Genomic DNA, 7,499 nt, shown 5'->3' with positions numbered 1-7,499 from the left:
CCCTGACTTGTCAAAGAGGAACCAGAGGCGGCAGCTGATAGGTTAGCAAAGCTCATAAGTTGCATAGCTCTTTCACAGTTGAACACAAAATGAAAATGGGTGATTTAGTCACAGACTCACTCAAGGCAGCCTTCTCTACTTCCCTTGGGTCAGAAAATGGTTCCAGTTCATCCGTTTGGGGAGATTTTGCTTCGTTCAGCTCTTGACTGCCAGTCCCTTTCCCCACTCCTTCTTCACCCCAAAGGCCCCAAATTTTAAGGGGCTGTCAAGTTATTATCAGTTTATTTCAACAAGGTCATATATCTTAACCCTTTTCTAGTTTGAATATGCATGTGAATAGCCTGAGGATCTGTGTTAAAATCTTGGTTCAGTAGGTCTGAGTCGGGGGCTATGCTCCTAATAAGCTCCCAGACGACGCTGCTGGTCTACGGACCACACTTTGAGTTTCAAGTGCCTAGATGCATTCTCAGAGCCGGGTAGGTCCCTTTCCGCTACATTGGGTCCCTCAACTCTGCACTTTGTTGCTGTTCAGTCACCCGGTCATGTCTGACACGTGTGACCCCACGGACTGCAGCAGGCCAGGCCTCCCTGTCGCTCACCATCTCCCAAAGTTTGGGCAAGTCCATGTCCATTGCATTAGTGATGCCATATAGCTACCTCATCCTCTGAGGTCGTCTTCTCCTTCTGCCTTCAATCTTTCCCAGAATCAGGGACTTTTCCAATGAGCTAGTTGTTTGCATTAGATATGCAAGCAAAAATTTAGGTTATCTTAGAATACTAGAGCAAGGTAGACATTCTGAAAAGAAAAAAAGTCCTTGAAAATCATTTAGAATTTGAAGGGTTCAGAAGTGAGAGATCACATATCTTCTCATCTCTTAATTTTACAAAGGCTTAGAATTTTCCATATTTTTGGTCCTTTTCAGCATCACCTCAGCATTTCAAGAATAAGAGTTTATTGAAAGCTTGATTTCACAATTCCTCAAACTGAAGTCCGTGCTGGTGGTATAGGGGACCGTCTTTAAATGCCTTAGGACAATCTGGGTGATGCGACAGCCACCTGGGATGCTGGGATCCTGCAGAGGCTGCTTTTTGGACCTCAGCCAGCTCTCGATTCACTCGTGCTGTGAGTGTAGACTGGGGAATGTCCCCGGGTGAAGGGGGAACTTCCTGTCCTGGGACGCTACCAACCCCTACCCACCATCCCTAACCTCACTGCCCCCAGAGCTAGACAGACGACTAGACCATCCAAACACTAGCCTCAAGGAGAGGCCAACTCTGTAGGGAAACTCATGCTCCAGAGCACCCACTTCGGTCAGGCTGGAGATGGAAAGCAAAGAAAAGGAAAACAAAGAAAGAAGAGAAAAAGAAAAGAAAGAAGAAGAAATAAGAAAAGAAAAAAAGGAAAGAAAAAATTCCCTTCTAAATGATAAAAGTGACCCTGTGATACAGTGTTAATGCTTATTTCTTGTTACTGGTCTAGAATAGAATAATTTGCTCACACACAGTAGAAAGAATTACTGAAGCTGATTTTTTGCCTAAGTAAGATGTGATGGGATAGCTTCCTCTGCTAGGAACATCTCCTAGAACAGCAAGCTCCATCACTGCCTTAGCTGGAGCCACAGTCATGTCTGCTCACCTTCTGATATCCCAAAGTGACTGACAAAAAGCAGACCCTCCCACAAGCAGGGCTCACCCCAGACTGTCCCGGTTCAGAGATGAGCTGTGTTGGTATTGCAAAGATGAGGTAATCATCTCTGAATGATGCTTCCTGACGTTGTCATGTCTTGCGTTCAGTGGGGGAGTTATAAATAAAATATTGTTCAAGGAGGTGTATAAATAAATTGGCATAATTAGGTGTCATAATTAGGTGCCCATTGCAGTTCAAGACGCATTTACATAATTGTCAGCGCTGTAATGAAAATAATTGTTTGCCAGGATTGCTTCTGTTAAAGCTGATAGTTTCTTCCTTAGTAGTGTTTGTTCTAAGTGGTTGTTTAGAAAATATTCTAAACTCTGATTGTAGAATCATCGTACCAGACTTAAATTTTGGTTTATTCTTCAAAAGTAAAGCAAAAGGCGAATAGCTCATATTTGCCCATAAACAGAAATGTTACCTGTAAGCAATACTGAGAAAAACTAAAGTTTTTATGCAAATGCATATACATATATCTACATGAGAAGAATTACATGCATGTATTTAGACAAACCAAGTGTGCTCTAGATTTCAGCTTTTAAAATCTAGAAGGCTCTTTTGAGCATGAAATTATACTCCTTGTTAATGAATAACTGCCCGAGGTCAGCTGAAATCCATGTGCTTCTGTCTGAGAACAGAGGGGAGGGCATAGATGCTTGTGTTGCGTAGAGCCCTTTATTTATCTCCTGTCTTAAAATCTAGACTTTGTGAAATACATCTCTGCCATGTTTTTCCTCCAGATGTCCCCCCATATCCTTCCTTACTCAGCTGTCACCTCCTCAGAAGGTCCTTGTTTAGCCACCTGTTTACAAAACTGTGTCCCACACACACACCTTGACCTGCTCTACTTTCGTCTTTTCTCTACAGCACTAATCTCCTTCTGTCAGATCTACTCTTTAAAGAATTGGTGCTTTTGAACTGTGATGTTGGAGAAGACTTGTGAGAGTCCCTTGGACTGCAAGGAGATCCAACCAGTCCATCCTAAAGGACATCAGTTCTGAATATTCATCAGAAGGACTGATGTTGAAGCTGAAACTCTAATACTTTGGCCACCTGATGAGAAGAACTGACTCATTGGAAAAGACCCTGATGCTGGGATGGGAAAGATTGAAGACAGGAGGAGAAGGGGACGACAGAGGATCAGAAGGTTGGATGGCATCACTGACTCAATTGGGCATGAGTTTGAGCAAGCTCTGGGAGCTGGTGATGGTGGACAGGGATGCTGTGGTGCTGCAGCCCATGGGGTCGCAAAGAGTCAGACACGACTGAGCGACTGAACTGAACTGAACTCAATGTTTACTGTCTGTCTCCCCACTCTAAAAAGTTAAGTTTTATGGGGCAGAGATCATTGCCTTAAATATTGTTAAAAACAACTAGCAGGAATTCATTAATTCACACCAAAGTCTGAAAATAGTCACCTTCAGTCATGACTGTACTCAGGCGTTCACATGTATCATCCAAACAATGTCCTGTTTTCTTTCTTCGTCTTTCTGCTTCACTTTTCCTCTTCCTTTTGAGGCAAATTTTACTATGCAGCGCCATGACCTCCAGCAATTGCAGATTACTTTCTACCAGCTGAGAGGCGGCCAAGCAGAGGATGTCGCCCTTTTAACAGTTCCAACAGGGGATTGAGGACTGGCTTCCTTGTTCTGACCTGAGCCTGCTGCCCTGACCAGGGATGCAGTGGACACGTCCTGCCCCAGGCTAAGGCCTGGGCTGGGAAGTGGAGTGGACTCTAACTGGACCATGTGGTCTGGGATTGAGAGCAGTGTGGTTTCCCCAAGTCAAGGGTATACAGAACTCTTATATTTGCTAACTATGCTTCTCTATTGAAAACATCAGTAATTTCTAAGCTAAATATTCAAGAATATTTATGCTGAGTTTTGATGCGTGTCCCTTAGGAAGGATTTATGGATCTATGAATGTCCTGATACACCTTCCTTCCTGACTAAACCAGTTATTACAGCAGTGAAGAACTCACACCATCATCTGCAACACAGGAGGTGAGTTTCAGCCCATTTTCCAGGCCAGACTAGCTTCAGTGTGTTTCAGATGTATTCTACAGGATTTGCAACAAACTCACTCTGGATTCCATGACTGCAAAGCCTAGACTTTCCTGCCGTTTAACTCCTTCATGTAACTTTGTATCTCAAAAACTGTTCCTAATATTAAGTAAAATGGGTGTAGTTCTTCTCTCCTGACCGCCCCCTCTCTCTTTACTGATGATAAGCAATGCCTCCTCTGCGTGTATCATTATTTAACTTTCAGGCAGACAGTTATCTCTCCCTTCAGCCTCCTTTGACTGGAATGAATATCCCCATGCTCTTCACCTTCTCTCATCGGCCTTGTTTTCCAAATCTTTTATCATTTTTGTCGGTCTCTTCTGAGCGACTTACAGCCTATCTTCTTTAAAAATACAGTGTCTGATATCCTCACCTGAATCAGAACTATTTTCTCACAGAGCAGAATTAATTCTTTTGTTAAAGGAATTTGGGGACGGTGGCGTTGCTATTGTATAAAGACTCTTCTCCCGCCCACAGATGGGTTACATTATTGCTTAACCGGTATTCCCCGGTTTTACAACTATTTGGAAATTTACCAACGTTGTCTTCGAACCCCTGCACAGATGTACAAAATATAATGAAGCAATTATTTAAAAGAACATAAAACTAATTGTTTAAAAAACAGGTCTCCAAGTTTCTCCAGTTGTTAACTCTGACCTGCTTTCAGCAGGAAGTTTACATGTAAAGAGAGGAGTGTAATCTGCCAGTGTGGACATCCCTTGATATACAATTTAAGTAAAAAAGAATTCAATGTAAGGCATTTGTTGTACTATTTGGTTTTGTTCATTAAAAAAATTCTTTCATTATACATAACCAAACGTTTCAGAAATGCAAACATGTACGATTTTCAAAACTATAAAAGACACTGAAGTATTATAAAATTGCACAAGAAAGAAAATCCCAACTAACACCAAATCATGATGCAGAGGAATCTACCTGTCATTTTATAATCAATGTGCTGATTATATCTTCATTGTTACAGATATGCCACAATGTTACATAGTTTCCTTGTGAAAAGCCATCACTTAAGGCATAGCACAATCCAGAATGCATAAATAATACCATTATGTCTTCTAATGGCCTAATGCATTGTCTGATTACACACACACATTCTGTAACCGACGGTAACACCATCCAACCAGGCTTCTTTAATGAAACTTCAAACCTTCGTGCAATATTAATCTGCCACAGAAAGTAGTCCCTTTGTAGATGATATAAGCAAACTCAGCTGCTTCTTTTTAAACTTCCAGTTTCCTATTCCATAATCAATCTAGTTGCTACGATTATCTCTGTGACAGATGTTAAATGGAGAGATGGTTAATTTTCCCAAGGTGTTATTATATACTTATTTTATGTTCATTTGTTTTCACTCATTTAAATGCTTCATTGAAATGAAATTTCCTCGATGACTGTCTTGGGTTGTGAGAACTCCACATCTTGTTCCTAAATAAGCCTTCCCTGACCTAAAAAAAAGCGTTTTACTGTCCTATAAAAATAAATGCTTTTTGCTTTGTGTCTGCTCTTCAAGCTAATGATTAGATCCACATTTTCCAAGGAGTTATGCTCATACAGGGTCCCTGAGATACTCTGTGACCAAAGGGTCCTCTGATCGAATGTGGTTGGGAAGCTGTGTATTGTGTCCCCTCTTGCATGGAGAATGCACACACACACACGGATAGTAAGGGCTTTGAACAGCCCCAGAGTAAAGAAATCTGTTTAAGGCCACATCCCCCAACCTTCTCAGACCTGACACGGTTATACTCCTACATAGCTTCTATTAACAGTCCTGGGAAACCAGGTGGAACACTGTGGAATATTGGCTTGCAACAAGATTTCATTCAACGATACTTTCTCTGTCCATTTTCAGGACATTCACCTGAGCTTGGGAGTTGGTAGGAGGTAATGCCCATGCTGATTTATGGAAGGGAAAATGAACCAATACATGATTATTAAGAACGTATTATATTCTAGACACTCTTACATCCTTTACATACACACATTCATTAATTCACTCAAGAGGTGTTTATGAAGAGCCTGCTCTTCTGGGAGCTGGGCATCAGTGCAAAATAAGGCAAATCCCCCATTCTGATAATGCTCAGGTTATCACGGGTATCACGGGGAATCCTCAAGGCTAAAAATTTGTGTCTTCATCCTACTGATGAGAAGGATGGAAGCCCAAGGACTTCACAGAAAAGGCCCGAGGTCCCGGAGTGGCAAGTCAGCAAGGAAAGGCGCCTGGAAGCTCACGGCGACGCACTCCCGAGGCTCACGCCCCAGCTCAGGTCCGTGTGCTGGACTTCGCTACCATGGATCTCCAGTGTCTGCCTCCAGAGGCTGACCGGGGATGAGATCAGGTGGATGCAAACTGAGAGACAGCTCATCAGAGGTATTACACAGCTTCTCAACCAGCTGCCTGTAATAACCAGAGGAGGCAGACCTGGAGCCATATTTATGTAAGTAAATAACACACCTTTCCTTTCCAACGTAGTTTTGCATCAGCATTCTTAGTAAACACATTCATTCTCGGTTTGCAACCTAATTTTATGGGGAAACTTAATCTATATATTTACAAGTCAGTCTCCCACTGTGAGCTTCAAACCCATCTTTAAGTTCAGAGAACCTCTCATTCTGCCTGTAACAGCCAAGAATATGCTGTATCCAGAAGTTCTTCTGAGTCCCCGGCTGTCATGGGGAGAGAATGAGCAGCTGACTCTAGGTTTGCTTCCCTGATTTTCCACCGATGCTGACTTAGCACAAACATTCAGGCCGAGCCTTCCTTCCCCACCTCCCTGCCCCCTGGCAACCTCAAGGCTGACCTCTATGTCTGTGAGTGTTTCTCTTCTGTAGACAGGTTTGTTTGCACCGTATTTTAGATTCCACATATATATGATATCTCATGATATTTGTCTTTCTCCTTCTAACTTATTTCCCTCGGGATGACAATCTCTAGGTTCATGGCCGGTGAGCATTTTGAGGACAGTCACCAAGTATTACCAGCTTCCCTGCTGGCTCAGGTGGTGAAGAATCCATCTGCAATGAGCGAGGCCTGGGTTCGATCCCTGGGTTGGGAAGACCCCCTGGAGAAGGAAACAGCAACCCACTCCAGTATTCTGGCCTGGAGAACTCCATGGACTATCCATGGGGTCGCAAAGAGCCGGGCACGACTGAGCACACACACATCAAGCTTCATCTGCCTTTGCATTCCTGACAAGCAAGTGAATAGCCGCTTGAATGAATGTGTAAGTAAAGTGGGAATAAAGATAAAAATGATTGATAATCATTGTGAGTGCCACCTATTTGCTAAGAATACTGATATTTTAAGACACATAAATTAAAGCAGTAAAATGTTCACACCATTTTCTTCATTTAACTATTCAGCAATGCTTCTGAAGACCTTTGTACATAAAGCACAATAAAGAGCAGTGTGGAATTTCTCTAGTAAAAAAATGGATTTAAAATGGTCGCTATGAAGTTTAAGACTAATATTTTTAGATAGTTATAAGTTTGGGTGTCTTGGATGAAGAGGCAAAGCTACAGATTTTACATTTACGTATTTGTTTCTTGCTGTAACACAGTCTCAGGGTTGTTTTGGTATGGCAGTAGAAATGAGAAAAGCCCACGATGGTGGGCAGAATATTTCTTCATGGCTTCTCCACATTTGGAATTGCTTGACCCAGTTATTCGCATGTTTTCTTCAGCTCACGGGCTTCCTTTGCCTTTAAAGAATAGAGTTTATGGCTGTT

The sequence above is a fragment of the Odocoileus virginianus genome, chromosome 4 (genome assembly GCF_023699985.2).
Source record: "Odocoileus virginianus isolate 20LAN1187 ecotype Illinois chromosome 4, Ovbor_1.2, whole genome shotgun sequence".
Taxonomy (NCBI): Eukaryota; Metazoa; Chordata; class Mammalia; order Artiodactyla; family Cervidae; genus Odocoileus; species Odocoileus virginianus.
This window is presented reverse-complemented; position numbering follows the sequence as displayed.